The sequence below is a fragment of the Pseudorasbora parva genome, chromosome 1, assembly GCF_024679245.1.
Source record: "Pseudorasbora parva isolate DD20220531a chromosome 1, ASM2467924v1, whole genome shotgun sequence".
Classification (NCBI taxonomy): Eukaryota; Metazoa; Chordata; class Actinopteri; order Cypriniformes; family Gobionidae; genus Pseudorasbora; species Pseudorasbora parva.
This window is the reverse complement of record NC_090172.1, coordinates 52,619,971-52,636,474: the sequence shown is the minus strand read 5'-3', so window position 1 is coordinate 52,636,474 and position 16,504 is coordinate 52,619,971.

Sequence of the window (16,504 nt, the reverse complement as noted above, 5' to 3'; positions counted from 1 at the left end):
AAATATGCACTGGCCTCTTTCAACATTTAAATAGAGGAATCAACATAAGACTGGATTAAATAAGTAGATCACAACGAGGGAAATTGTGCTTGAACGCGCACGTGTGATTGTCATTGCTCAAAAGACACTTCTAGAGACCAGTACATGGAGACTCAACTATTTGAACAAATATTAAATTACCGAATATTTAAAATCACTTGCATTATGAATTGTATTATTATTATTAAGATTTTAAAGAATTATTTAATCTGGCAAAGAACATAACTGAAGGTTTCAGGATGTACTGTAGCCTACTTTTCATTCGAATTAATCTCTTTTTCAGATGAAATCTTTCGTTCTCATTGAAAATATCTACTGTTCTTGATGCAAATATTCCTCTAATTTGGCGCACTGCCAAATGGGCCTCTGGTTAATTGCACACTTGGTATTAGTCTGTGAGCCTTTGTTTCACATATGAGATCAGAAATCTAGCTTAGAAAACGTATATTTCGTAAAAACACTTTTCATTCTTTCAAATTATAGCTTACCTAATTAATGCACTGAAGTGACCCAAATGATAATCAATATTAATCTAAGATTTATACATGTGCCTTTTACAGCTCACAGTATGTTTTGAATTAACGAACTAAAGATGAAGGTGACTTGTAACCAGTTATGACATTTGATTTTCTATTCAGTTTGAAAATGCGTTATGAGCAGGATGTTTTCCACATACTGCTAAATAATCAACACGAGCCATAATTGTCTTTGTCATCAGGTCTTTTGTCTACTCATTATCGTCTAAATCCTACGTACCACGAGACTGAATCGTTTCTATAGAGACAAAGAAACGCAGACATTCTAAACTCCAGTTGAAAAGCTTTTGATCAGTTTGGAGATTTGGCACACGTCTCCGAAATGTCAAAGCAAATCACATGATGCTTATGTAATGATAATAATAATAAATAAATAAATAAATATATATATAAATATATATATATATATATATATATATATATATATATATATATATATATATATATATATATATATATATATATATAATGATAATTATTAATTTCTATATTTCCAAGCATCTGAATGGTTATATTTTTTGAACAGCTGTAAGTTCACATATTTTTATATAAATGAATGTATATTGCATAAAAATGTATATCTACTGTTCTCTTCGTTTCAATAAAGATTATTTCTTTATGAAGCATTCCGTCTGTAGGGCAACATGATAAAAACCAAATTCGTTAGTGCGAGAAAGAAAGAAAAACCTTCATAAAACCTATAGAGCCTTTACACGATCAGATATGAGACCGCATAGTCAGTACTCAGAAATTTCAACTCATTTTGCATAGTTCAAAAACAGTAATCTACTTTACTCACATTTAGAAAAGCTTGTCTAACAACACACATTTATATATCACCCTATATAAAGAGAATAAATGAATCAGCGTATATCTAAGGTTTGAGAAAAGTGTCTTTTTCAATCCATTCAGCAAAGCTTGCACCATAACTCACAGAGACATTCAAAGTGGGAGATGGTGATGACCAAGAGAAACCCTGAAAAGATGAGCCATTTAGGTTAGATTAATTTTGTGTGTGCAGTGAGGGAGTTTTTACTTGTCAAAAGAGGGAAGTTAAAAAAGAGGAAGTCACACAGTGGAGTCATTGTCTAGCAGACCACCACACTTATACAGCGATTCAGATTCTCCTTTCAGGGCCCAGAACCCTGCGCAGGACTAACACAGAATGTTAATGCACTCTGCCCGTTGTGAGAGCAAGTACACACTGCTGCGGTTCTTTTCACATGCAAGGGGACGTTGTGATTTGTTGACTGTTTTTTTCGTCCTCTTCTTCCTGCGTTGCATTGAGTGAAGTGTAGCTCATTGAAAGACGGAAGGCAATGAAAGATTTTTGGGGGGTTGAGACTCCGGCAACCCCCCTGAGATGTCAGTTAGTGCCACCCAGGTATGCAAGCTTTGGTTTAAAGCTATTTTGGCTTTTGACACTATACAGTGTTGATAAGTTTTAAGCTTAATTCTCATATTTTATCACGGTCAGGTGAGATATATCCAAGTAATGGAGATCAATATGTCGTTATACTTAAAAAGGTTCTTTATTGGCTTGAACATATTGAGTTCAATGTTAGCATGAACCTCCCCACTGCAAAAAAGGTTCTTTAGATTATTAAAATGGTTCACTTAAATGTTCTTTCGGGGAACCAATAATTGCACAGTGAAACTACTAATTTGGAAGCTTTATTTTAAAGAAATAATTTCTCTCTCTTTTTGTAATTTTAGTTTAGTAGTTTCATGCTGTAACGAAAATTACACACAAAAACAAATGTGTAGAAGAAATTATCTGTCCCTTTATTTAAGCAATTATTTAAGACGAAATAAAAAAAAACATTTGCATATAGCCTATTTGGCTTTCTTTCCGAGGTCAATCAGAAAAATGTGGCAGCATTAACCAATCAATAAAAAAAATACGTTTAACTAAGAGCATGATGCATTACAATTATGTTCATGACACATTCTAATTCTTGAATGAATACAAAAAAATATAAAATTCATGCCTATAACAGCACTTTTGAAGTTTTGCTTCCCATGAATAAGTAATAAATAAGTTTTCCTTTATTTGTGTGGAGGGCAGCACTAAAAGTCTCAAATGAAAATTCTGTCATCATTTAGCCTACTCGCTCTTATGTTCTTCCAAACCTGTATGAATTTCTTACTTCTGCTGAACTGAAAAGAAGATATTTGAAAGAATGTCAAGGTAATCAAACAGTTTACAGGCTATTGACTTCTATGGTATTTTTTCCATTTTTTCCTACTATGGAAGTCAATGGCTACCAGTCTTGTTACAACATATTCTTCAATGCTTATTTTTAGTGCAACATGCAGAAAAAAGAAACTCATGTTTAGAACAATGGGCTAAATTTTTATATAGTTCTCATTAATTTACATTTGCTGTTTGAGCTCATGCTATAATGAATGCAGAAATATTATCTGAGTCTTTTAGAGCAAACATCTGTCATTACTGTACATGCTCTTTTTCTTTAAAAAAATAAATAAAAAAATAAATAAAAAATCCCACTGGTCTCGGTAGGATCGCGATCTCGATTAAAACGCCCTTGTAATCTTATTACTAAATGACAATGATTCGACTATGCCAGTCATGCCTATTAATCTTTGACAAGCAGGACTAAATCCAGGAACATTTAAATCTGCAGTGGAACTGGACAGTGCCTCTCTCACAGATAGAGCAGTTGTCGAGGCTTATGAACGAAACGCTTAAAGAACTGTAAGAAATGTATTTCAATTAATCATAAAATGACCCTGATATGTCACTAGACATTAAGAAATTATGTTAATTTCAAATACAACAGTTTTCCTGCCAGAATATTGTCGTTTAAAAGTTGTTGTTGCAGCCCTCAACTGATGTTGTCAAATTGGTGTTTTGGCCTGAAGCTCCACCCTCCACCTATCGACCAATCCAGGTTGCCTGTTCCTGCTGGATCCTGCAGCCTGTCTGGCAACCGCAAGTCAGGGGGAGGGGGAGAGGGGATACACCGCTCTACAGTCATTTGAAAGTGATTGCAGTACCAGTTTTGGCCACAATCTTATATACCCTTCCTTTAAGACACGAAAATGCGTTTAAACAGTGCAATTTCTTGGAATGTATATGCCAAAAATATTTTTGACATGCATATATGCACTTTATGGTATTATATGCATGAACCACCCACCCCATCACCCCCATCCTAGCCTAGAGCATGTCATAGGCTATACCATAAGTATGCACGGTAAAAACAGGATCACATGGTAATGCGTATAGTGGAATTGGAGCATAGCCTATATAGGGCCCAATGAAAATTGCTTTATATTTTCCCAAATTCAGTTTTTTTTCAATTTAGTTTTAATTTTTCTGGGTACTGTTTTTTTTTTTTTTTTTTTTCATTGTAATGGTTAAATAATTAAATTTAGTCTAGGCCTATATAGTAATTAAAAAGCATGTCAAATTGAAATAATGAAACCTATACAATTTAACAAAAACTTGATTCAAACAAAGTTTAACAAAAATTATCTTTTGGGCCCTATGGAACGTTTTTAGGTGGTGACAACAAGTGACTGTTAAAAAAATGTCACAGAATCATTAATTCAAAAGATTCGTCAAAAACCTGGATTCCCTTAATAATTAAAAAAGTGAAGTCTTAATAATCAAGTCATTGAATCATTCATTTCAGGCATAAAGATCTGAAAACTTTAGTAAAAGTACAGACTCCTTACAGCCAAAATGACTAAGATAAGTTACCAATTCCAATACAACTTGAGTAAAAGTCTTTGAGTATCTGATTTTAACAATACTTAAGTATTTTATTCATACTAAATATAGGCTCAAAGATGCACTAATCCTTGACACCTGAGACATGCAGTGAAAATAAGAAACAACTGATTTGTATGAGAAATCATGCTTATTTTCTAAAATCAAAATGAACTGGAACACCTCAGTATTGCAATAATTCAAGGTCGACACAACAGCCTCTTAAACATCTACAAACTCTCAAGTTAAGCCTCAGTGAACAAAAAGGCCATAAGTAAACCAACCAATATCCTTCAAAAAGGTCTTGTCAATATAGCGAATAAATAATGTTAAGTAAAATGAAATAGTCAAAGCCTTCTTGCACTGGATGTGCTGGTTTCAGCCATGAACTCATCTTATAAATCAAACACTTGCGATTCATCAGCTCCCTGCTAATGCACTCTCATTCATGTAAAGTAGCCTTGTTGACAAGTTTGAGTAAGTAAAGGCAAATCGCACAAGATATAGTACCTTCAATGCCCTTAGATGGCCATATCACTTCTTTATTGCAGAAACAAACTGCTGCAGAAAAAAGCTAGGTGCCATGCTAAACGTAATGTGTAATTGCATTACTCAACACAAATGTATGGGATTTAAAAATTTACATTTATTAATTCATAAATTGTAGTCAAGTAGAGAGTAAAAGTTGGTAATATTTTTGATATGCAGTACAACTACAAAGTAGCCAAAAAGATACTTAAGCACAGCAACTAATTACATTTACTTAAATAATTTACACCACTGAATTTAAACCAATATGTTAAGTAATTCAAATTAATGAAATATTTTTAAATAAACTGCACAGTAATTAACATTTGGTTCATAATTGTGGGAGAATCGGGATAACTTTTTATTTTATTTTATTGTGCATAATCTATTTTGTACATACATTTAGATAGCCCAGTGGTTTTCAAACCTGTCCTGGAGGAACCCCAACCCTGCACATGTTGTATGTCTCCCTTATCAGACACACCCAATTTAGTACTTGAGGTTTCTAGTCTGACGAGCTGAATCAGGTGTGATAAATGAGGGGGATACAAATTGTGCAGGGCAGGGGTGCCTCCAGGACAGGTTTAAAAAAAACATTGAGACAGCCTACTGTAATACAACAGCGCTACATAAATAAGGTCTGTGTAAAAGAGCAGGCCACAGTGCCCATCTCTGGACAGCATTGTGCCACGGTGGCACCATCTTGTGGCAACAGGGGCAGTCAAGCTTGTAATGGCAAGCCTATCATGCCAGTTAGCAACCCATTCAAGCAGCAGCCTATACACAATATCCAACAATTTCTGTGTGCCAAGTAAAGTTGACCTGAAATATCTGGAAATACATAACACGATTTGCACGGTTGGTTTGCAACAATCAGCTGAAAACAAAAACAATTAGTAATTAAGGACACTATGGAAAAATAATTTCTTTCCATCCCACTCTTCATTTTGAGCAGAGGTTATTGTTACAAATTATCGAGATGTCTGACAGCCTTTGAATAAATGACGTAGATGAGCCTTTTCACAAGGCCTGAACTGCAGAAGAGAACAAGGCGTTCAGTCAGGGGCCGAGACGCATCTCATGGCCTGAGCAAAGTTTACCTCTCGCATTGTGCGGCACAAACAAAACACTCTCCTCACTTTGGCCGCTTTGCCCATTTGAAGCTCCCAATTAACACTGAATGTCCTTGGAGAGATCAGATGCCCACAATTATCTGCTTGTGCTTTGATGGTGCAGACTCGCCATCACTTCCAGTGGATGAACATTAAAAACAATCATTGTGGGTCCAAACACAGCACAATGAGGCAGGACAGTGTTTCGTGTGGATTCTTCCGCTGGGCAACCCAGAAGTAATGAGTGCTAGATTGGAGGTTTGGGTCATTTCACTCACATTCCAGGGCACAATGCTGCCGGGGCACCGCTAATGCCCATCAGAGATTTGCTGCATTCAGAAAGATGCCGGTACTGGGCATCCTCAAATACATGCTTCTAGCCATGCATAAAATCATGATTAGGAGACTGTTCAGGAACTTTATGGAAAGACAATGCAAGCAAACACACAAACTGGCACGTCCGCACACATTTACTTAGCTTTTTAAATGAGCCCATAGCATTTTTAAAAAATAATTAAAAAAAATTAAAAATAATTTACTTTATTCATAAATTATATATTTCCAGATGAGCGCCTCTAAATATCCCCAGAGCTATTTTAAAATATGGTAAACACAAAAACAAACACATTTAATTTATTAGTAATTGAGGTCATCTTCAGTTGCTTTTATTTAATAGTTTGTTTGAATTATTAAAGACTAATCTGACTAACCCCCTAAAGTACATTTTTATAACCAAAAAAAAAACATTACTTTATAAATCTGTAAAACTATTATTATTCAAATTGAAGAACCATCAGGTTATGGGGACATTTATTCACATTTGTAGTTTTAAAATACAGGCATTAACCTAACCAATGCTATCCCTCAAAAGAAAATATATCCATTCATCCATCTGTCTATCGCTGTAAGACATTACTAGAAGTTATACATGTTCACACAGGTCAGCAGGGACCTAAAGTTAGGGTAGGCAATTTCTGTGAAGCTAGCTGTGAAATCATGAGATCCCAACCTCTCTTCAGAGTGCCCTCCAAAGCCACCAAAACACAAGCGCACACAGCAGTCAGCAAAGCTTTACAAGACGAGAGATGGTGATAAATCACTATGTCTCAAAGCACATAACATTACAATAAAAATGAATGTAAACAACTTGCAGAGCTCTTACATGTACCACCTGTCTACCTCAGATTAATTTTGCCATTCAAAGTGATGACAGAAATGCATAAATCCGAGTCTGAGAACGTGAACAGTTCCGAGTATAGAACGTCACGGGTTGCCATCTCAGAATTAGGTTTTCAACATGGAGTGAATGCAGCATAAGCTGTTTACAGGCAAGTAGGACATTGTATCATTGCATTCAGACCAAATGCAATGATTGGACAAACATTTTTTGGTCCCGAGACATCCACAGAGGATATATGTCATTTTGTTAACATTTCTATTATTGATTGCTATCAGAATGTAATTAGAGATTTAACCAGAGGAACAACAAAACCAAACAAATCATAAAAGCTGTGCCTATACTCATAGCTTTAATTGTCTGCAAACGGTTAGTGTCTTAAGGGCTGTTGCACAGGTGCATGTGCAATAATTGTTTATGGTTAACTGAACAAGCATGAATAACTGCTTAAATAAAGGTCTGTAATACTTTTTTGTTTGGATTTTGCTAAATTCTCTAATCTGAGTTTATACATACACAAAGAGAACATTTGTCAGATTTAGCCAACTTGAAGGGTAAATTCTGCCCACCAATTAAAGCCAAGTAAACTCACAGATACACACAGTATCTTTGCCAGTGTTTAGAAAGATCATTCCATCCCTCTTTTTGATGTTCAAATACAAACCAGAGTTACAGAAATTAGAATATAGTATATAACAGGGATACAGTGTCTCTCAGAGGCCAAGGCTGTTTGCATTTGGACATCACTATTTGTGGGCTCCTGACAAGATGTGACAGGCCAACTATAACTCACCAAACCCTTGCATTTTGGTGCGTTTTCCAGCCTTACCCATTTACAATGGTTCAGTGGAGATTTCTTTATTTCAGCACAGACAATGGTCCCTTTCTTTATGGCTGCCTCGCTCGCTCTTTCTCTCTCACACTCACACGCATATACACTAGCGAGCAGACTCACACTCTCGCTCGCTGTCGCGCGCATTTTGATGGTAATTAATGACATCACTGCAAAGCGAGGGGAAGAAAGGCTGAGGTGCGTTTGTTTGCTGTGCGGACCGTGGGAACCCCGAGCCTCTTGAGAGTGGCGAGTCAGGCGCTGGAACAATACTCACGCTGTCGCCTCTCACCCAAACACCCCCTCGAGCACTCCCAGACCCTCACGGTACTCCTCCCTGCCTCCTTCTCTTCAATGATCTCCCTCTCTCCTGCAGCGCTGTGATAGGAATCGGCTGCCCTCTTTCTGCCTGGGGCTGCAGCGCACCGCTGGGCCTCATGCACGGGCTAGGATTTTTTACTTTTTACAGCTTAGTTTTAACAAAACAAACTGTTACATGCGTTGTTAAGGAAAGCATCATTAATGTCGCTGATATGTTGGGTTAGAGATTTTTTGTACATACATTTTTAGTTCACTCCAAAATTTAAATTATCCCATAATTTACTCACCACCATAGAGCCATCCTAGGAGTATATGACTTTCTGCTTTCAACCAAACTCAATCGGAGGTAACGTTATATTATATATATATATATATATATATATATATATATATATATATATATATATATATATATATATATATATATATATATATATATATATATATATATATATATACATATCCTGGCTCTTCCAAGCATAATGGAAGTTTTTGAATTTGAAGCTCAAGAAAGTGCATCTGTCCGTCATTTAAAAAAAAAACAATCCATAGCCTACTGCTTCATGGGGCTCAAGACCACAAGTCGGGTTCTGGCCATCTGGCCGAATAGCGACCTCTCATCCGACGTTTGACGAACACGGAAGTGCACAGGATAGCAAAAAACAAAACACTGGTCACGAATTAGAAGTCTAAAACGAGAAGTTTTAATGAGGATTGTCGGAGAAGCTTGAGCGAGCGCTATTTGTTTGCAAGAGGCTCACCTAAGCTTGACTCATAGTACGTAGCTAATGCGTCGGGTCAGAGTTCATTTCTTCCGGAACTCGACTGGAGTTACTCGACTTGCGAGCTGCTCGCTATGGCTGGGTCAACCAACAACCATTACCAGCAGTTAGTCTACTTATGAAGTTATAAATATGGATATTTTTCGTAGAAAAATGCTAAGATTGTGTTATGCTGAAAAAAGAAAGTAAAATAACAGTAGCCTATCACCTAGGAAGGTTTTGGGTGAACTAACTAACTCTTTAAAACCTAAAACGCGTCGTCACACAGTCTATGAAAAGATTCCTTCAACAAGGGTAGCAACGTTTCAAAATTCAATGCATGGCACAATAAAAATCATTTAAATTATATGACATAAATTGTATCAATTCAAATGCGTGCGTTGATCAAATTATTGACGGTGTTAAACATGTTTAATTACCCATAAACTTCAATAGCCAAAAAATATTGCCACAAGTTTCACGTTCACGTTTTTTTTTTTTTTTTTTTTTTGTCTTCTCTGCACCAAAACTGCTGTTGGTGTTTCCCATAGACCGTAAAAAAATGTTTCCCAGTATTGCAGCCAAAGAGCTGGGGACGGATTCAGGAATGTTGTGTTACGAAAGTGTTCTTACAGCATTCAACATAAAATGCATTTTTTATATTTATGTTATTAAATAAAAGTTGTTTTTATTTAGCAACAGAGACTGTGAGCTCTTCGTATAGGCAGTACTGCAACTAGCCTAGCAACAATCCACACCACCCTAGCAACGGCATCCACTGCCACTTAGAACACCTGTAATATAGCAATACTTTGGCAACCACTTAAAGCAACCTTATAGCAGTGTGCTAAAAACCACAGAGAACTTCTTGGCAACCACATATTTGTCATTACTAATTTGTCTTTTGCATAACACACATGCAAAGTAGTTTACAGTATTTTATTTTACCTTAACCCTAACCACATTTATGACAGGTTAAGATTTGTCCTTTACAGGGTTCAAACATTCAACTTTCCAGTTTCAAGCTCAGATCTTTAACAAATGCATGACCACTCATTGTTTTTGTTGATGTTTTAGGATCTGAGAAAAAAATGAATGCTATGCTCAGTCACTATGGCCTGCTACCACTGCACGGTCGCATTGAGCGGGCAAATGTAGGAGGAACTGAGCGGACTGTCAATCAGCAGCCGGTCTGGGGCCAGAGGTTAGTAATCAACTCTCATTTCACTTTAATGTTGGCAGAGATGAGTGGACACTCACCATGGGTCATGCTCTTTAATAGTCTGTGCTCTGCAACATGGCACCTGTGTAATCACCCACTACTACACCCTAATGGGACGTCCTAGTGTTATGTCTATAACCATAATTACACCCTTTCAAATGCTTCGCCACAGAGCTGAGAAGAAATGTGCTGGATAACTGTTATATCTTGGGTAGTTAGAGGAACAGAAACCATTTTTATGACAGCACTTTAAAAAGGATATTTAAATATCAGGTTCATACACATTTTTTTTTTCTGAGACTGGGTGAGATACCAAAGGGGGAGAGCAGGGAATATAGTGAGATGTGATTTAGCAAATACATGAAATATTTATAGTTTACTAAAAGTTTACTTCCATCCTTTAGCACAGTGTGAGAGTAACACTGGCTCAGGCAGGTCAAACTAAAGAACCCAGTTACAGTTTGAAAGCTAAACAAGGCATTGCTTAGTAGGAATTAAGATCAAACTATGGTAATACTTAAACACAAAAAGATAACTCACCTCAGAGAAACTCCTGTGATGCCGAACAACACTTGACAAAACAAGACAGTGAAGCAGGAAGTAAATAAAATACTGTCACCAGTTTCCCAGTATGCCTTGCATCTGGAAGAGTTCTTACCTGGTTTGGGTCCAAATGCTCACAAAGACTTTTGTGAAACGGGTTTGTGGGTTTGTTCTTAGTTAGTAAAGGATCAGAATTGTGTGTGATTTTACATGTTGTGCATGTTGTTTAGCCATGTTGAATAGTATAGCCCCAGAAGTCTTGTATTGGGTTGCAAGACTTCTTAAACTTCTTGCATGCTATAAATTGTAGTCAGTGTATTACAATATGGTTGCAATGTTTTAGTGATGATAAGTTCTATTCTTTTTGTTTTTCAGACATGTTGTTTTTAATTAATGATTTCCAATTTGCCAGTTCCTACTTAATTATGTCACACACACATATATTTATATAATGCTATTATTAAAGCACCCAATAGAGTAGTGCGGGTATGACGTTTCTTTGTAGGTCAACCAGCAGTTAGCAACATGCTAGTTCCCTCGAGAAAACCCCTATAGGATTTTCCCTTAGGCTTTTGAATTATTGCTAAAATAAGCTCTGCGATCAACAAAAGTTTATGATACTTACACGATTTGTCCAGCAAGATAATTATACATCTAAATGCAGTTGCCAGAAGTTAAAAGCTAAAGGTAAGCTATAAACGGCTATACACCACTGTCTCACAAATTCAACGTCACCATCACTAAGCTTCCCACAACCCTTCCAGTTTTTTTTTTTTTTAATTCCCAGAAAGTTTGAGTTAGAATAGTTTATAAGAGCACAATTATGAGCATAATGACTGAGTTTACCTGTTCGGCATGATGACGTTCAATCCCCTCGACAGTCCCCATTTAGCCATTTGCTAGCAACCGCCTTTTTCAAGACACATAACAGTTTTATTTATTTTTTAACAGTATTTTACATTGTAGAATAAAATGTGAAAGTGTCTTGAGCTTGTGTTCACCACCACAACCTTATTCCAGCCATTTAACCAAAACCCCATTCAAAAAAACAACAACATTGACTTCGGGACGAGAAGTGCTAAAATGCTAACTCGCTTCCGTGTTTTGGCCTACAAAGTGATGTCATACCGGCACCACTCTATAATGATGTTTTACATCTATAGTAAATAAACAAGTCTTAATTCATCTTTTTACATAGACCATGAAAAAATATTTAAAAATTGCATTGGTGCTTTGTGGACATGATACAGGTACTGGTGGCTTGAGAACTGTTGTAAGCATTCACTGCTGCTCTTGAGTGCTGATGACTTGAGAACTACTGCCATTGAATCACTGTTATATACATTTTATTTGTTATACTTTATGCTTTACAGCAGAAGAAACCAGAAACATACATTTTGCCCACATACTGTAGATTCTCAGCATGTCAGACATATCTGTACTGTTCTCAGTTTAGTGTACTATTGGACTAAGATGAACACTGAATGAGTAGGGAAAAACCAGCATCATTGGATTATGTACTCCTATTGGCTCATTTCGAGTGCCTGTCAGACACATCCAAAAGTGAGTTTTCATTGAGTAACTTGTAGTTCTGTGCTGACTCGAGCCCCGAACTGTTTCAGATGGCAGTGTTCAACCAGTTTACTAAAATTAACCGTTTCAATAGAACAATTCTTTTCGCGAATTGGACATCACTATATATCCTGATGTTGCATGAATCAACAATACGCAGAGTAAATAGTAAGTCCAAAAAGTAGCATTTATACAATTATATTTGCCTTATGAATGTAGAAGATTATCATTGTTCTTTACAAAATTTGTTTTTGCCATCCAAACAAAAGATAAATCAAATTAACAGTGCAAATACAAAATGCATTATTTTGAAAACTCAGAGAATTAAGGCTATCATTTGCCTTAATAACAGCTTCAGTCCTTTATTAGATAAATCGGTCCTACTGTAGATCGATGAGTAGATCAAAAATGTACACTATGAGAAAGGCAAACCCTTGAAATCTGTTTTCACGCTCACACTCGAGTTTCCTATAAAGGTCTGTTGATTATGAAGGGTATGAAAGGCACTTGACTTCACACTTCATGTAAACACTCTTGAATTTGTTTTTGCAGTACAGAAGAGCCTCGGCAGGGTAGATAATGCTTCCTTGCTCTGGAAAGCAAAGCAATCATTACACTTAATGACTCGCACATTGTAGACACCTCAACATGCTTAACAGCTAGCAGTAGTAAATAACTGATTTGGAAATGCAAAACCATCAGGACAGTGAAAGGTATGAACAAGGTTAAAATGGCTGATTATTCCATATAGATTTGTTCCACTGCTCGGGGTCAAAGTATTAAGCTACTTAAAGTAGGTTATGAGTCTTTGTACAAAGCCTTAGGATACTAATAATTTCTGAATGGCAATATACTGTGAAAAATTCCTTACAGTAGTAAATTGATGTGCTTCTGGGCCCATCTTAGTGTTTCTGTCACACACTTATGATGTATAATGTCTGAAGGAGAGATTAAATGTTGTGTCATAGAGAATATGGCTCAAATATAATCATGCATATGAATTACTGCAATTGCAGTACTGTCAAGAATCTTTAGATACATAACCCGAAATGCTCGAGGGATTAGAACGTAACAACAGCTTCATTGTGATGGTTTAATTTCAGCCGCCCTGTGAGAATTCCCATGGATCGAACACAATAGATGGCGCATCTGAAATGCAGTCTAGTCTACAGAGTGGCAGATTAGTTGCCTCAGACTGACTTTTTGACCCCAGTGTCTGGGAATTGTGTCCTCCAATGGTAGTGGGAGGCAAAAGTATACACTTTTGAACACCAGAAATCTGATCAGAAGGCGATGTCTGTGATGTCTGAGTCAATGGAGTAACATGACTCCACCCTCCGGCTCCACCCACCCTTGTCTGGCAGTCTTTGCACTTGAACATGGCTCAGTCTGGTTCCAGACAAGGGTCTGTCTGGGATGGTGTCTATTAAGAGGCTTTTGAGGGCGTATCTCCCCTCGTGCATCCTATGTGTGGGGCTGTCATGCTGAAGCAAGGCTCTGGGAACCCCAAAACTGTTCCCAGGGGCCTCACGTGTTCTTTGGTTCTCAGAGCTGCATGCAGAGATATGAATATGCATGCTTTGATAAATGGAGTCTGGCTGAGTTGTGATTGTGCATTAGCTGTTCTGCTTTATGTCCTGGAAAGTAGTATGTAGAGGCCCCACTGACCATTCTCAGGACCCCAATTTAAATGCAAGAAACTGTCTGGGGCTCTTTTTGTGGAAGATGTTGTCTGTTTTTACCTGGGAGGGTTTATGTTAATTATTTAATTAGGTTGCCAAAGACAGCTAACAGCATATTACAATATTAGCTTTTGATATTTATGGTTTATATATATATATATGTCATTAATTACTCACCCAAACAGTGAATAGTGTTGGACCAGATCCGGCCCATATCTGGTATGCTTGTAATCCACATGTACCAGATGTGGCCTGGATCTGGGTCGACACTATGTTGCTGTCTGGGTACTCTCATGCCAATCCAAACCTGTGAGACTTTTGTTCATAAAGATATTTTTGATGAAATCTGAGAGCTTTCTGTCCCTCTGTTGACAGCTACACAAATACTTCAAGAAGTTCATAAAGAGATCATAAAACTATCCATATGAGTTTCGTCCGAATTTTCTGAAGAGACTCGATCGCTTTATATGATGAACAGATTGAATTCAGGCTTTTATTCACATATAAACATTCATCCAATCACACATTAGTTGCAGTAAAAAGAAGCACAAGCATGTTCGCTTGACGTGCGAGAACTGTCTCATTTGTTACATAGCAATTTTGAGCTTCAGAAAAAAACAATGAGGTTGATTTGTGTTACAGCAATTTATAGCTTCAGAAAATATTTGTAATTGTGTTACTTTTTAAGAAAAGTATTGTTTTATGTTACTTTTGCATTAGTTGGGGGGAGGGGGCAAATGTAAAGGATAATTTGGCTGAAGGAAATGCTAATTCACTAATAAAGCAAAAATTCTAAAGTCCTTGTTGCCTAAGGTTTAACTAAATCATTACAGGTCAGCAGCAAGTACATTGATTAATAGTAAAGTGAAATGCATAAGAATATTTGTGTTATTTAACATTTAATTATTAGAGGTTTGTGTAATTTTACAGTTCACTGAAAGAATTCATTTTGAGGAATACTGAATCTGTTTTTGTGGCAGTGACCTGAGTAAATGTCTGCTCACATTTAGTGTAGAACTACGATAACCATCATGTTTCCACTGTCTGCACTTACTTCCGATTTCTCTAAACATGAGGACACAACTGTCAGTCAATAAATGGGACAGCAAAGTAACTTGCTTTACTTATCTGAAAAAATAACCTGGATTTTTTTTGCTGTAAATTTAAAAGTAATGTGTTATTTTACTAGTTAATTGAAAAAAGTAATCTGATTACATAACTCGAGTTACTTGTAATGCGTTACCCCCAACACTGCTCATTTAAACTTGCTTGTGTTTAAGTTTGCTGATCAATGGTTATATGTGAATAAAAGCCTAAATTAAATCTGTTCATCATTTAAAGCGATAATCTCTTCACAGATTACACATTTGGACTATTCCGCTCAATTCATATGGATTAGTTTTATGATCTCTTTATGAACTTTTTGAAATGTCAAAGTGGTATTTGCGTAGATGTCAATGGAAGGACAGAGAGATCTCAGATTTCATCAAAAATATCTTCATTTGTGTTCTGAAGATGAATGAAAGTCTTAAGGGTTTGGAACGACATGAGGGTAAATAATGACAGAATTTTCATTTTTCGGTAAACTGACCCAAATACTGCTGTGCCCCAGTACAATATTCATGATCCTTGCCTGTCAATGGAGATTACCGTATATGAGAATCATTTTCCCTGGTGATATTTCAGCAGTCACGTCATATGTTTTCAAGAATCGGACGATGCCAGATTCACAAGTAAAATCAAGTTTGGTCTAATCAGTCAAACAGCTTTACAAAAAGTTCTGAAATATTTTGTGATTCTTTTTATATAAAACAAAACCAAAACAAATAGAGTGTCGGATAAGACCTACTTCTGTTTTTTTTGTGTGTGTAAACTTGGCAGTGACTTCTATCGCTTGTCAGCGATGAAGCAGATCTTTATTGCACATGCAGCTTATGAACGACTCTACTCCAGGTGAAGATAATTTATATCCAATATCCATAAGTACATAAAAAAGTATAAAAATATAGAGACAATTTATTTAATAGGGGCATGTGCCCCAAAGGCTTGTAATGCTTCTGGTCTATATAGAAGATAATGGAAATCAGCCAAAGAGCAATCAAGGAAATCGGCCCTGCCCATATTCAGCCCATTGCATTCAAAGCAACGTTTTGTTCCATGGTACCACCCAGTAAGTCTGGGGTCCCCTTCACAAAAAATCGAGTCCCACGTGAGGTACGCAACCGACCTGTCATTCAGCAAACGTCAGGAGAAAGAGATGTTTCAGCCAAGACAACAATGCTGCCAGACGGCATAGCATGCACTCCTCCACTTTCTGCCCTGCCTAGCAACTGCTGTCCAGTGACAGAGAGGCTTCGTCCTAAGCAACAAGAGCATAGAGATGGAGAGGCCTTATACCTTAGCAACAAGGCCCCTGCAACTGAGAAGGGCGCTTCTCTAA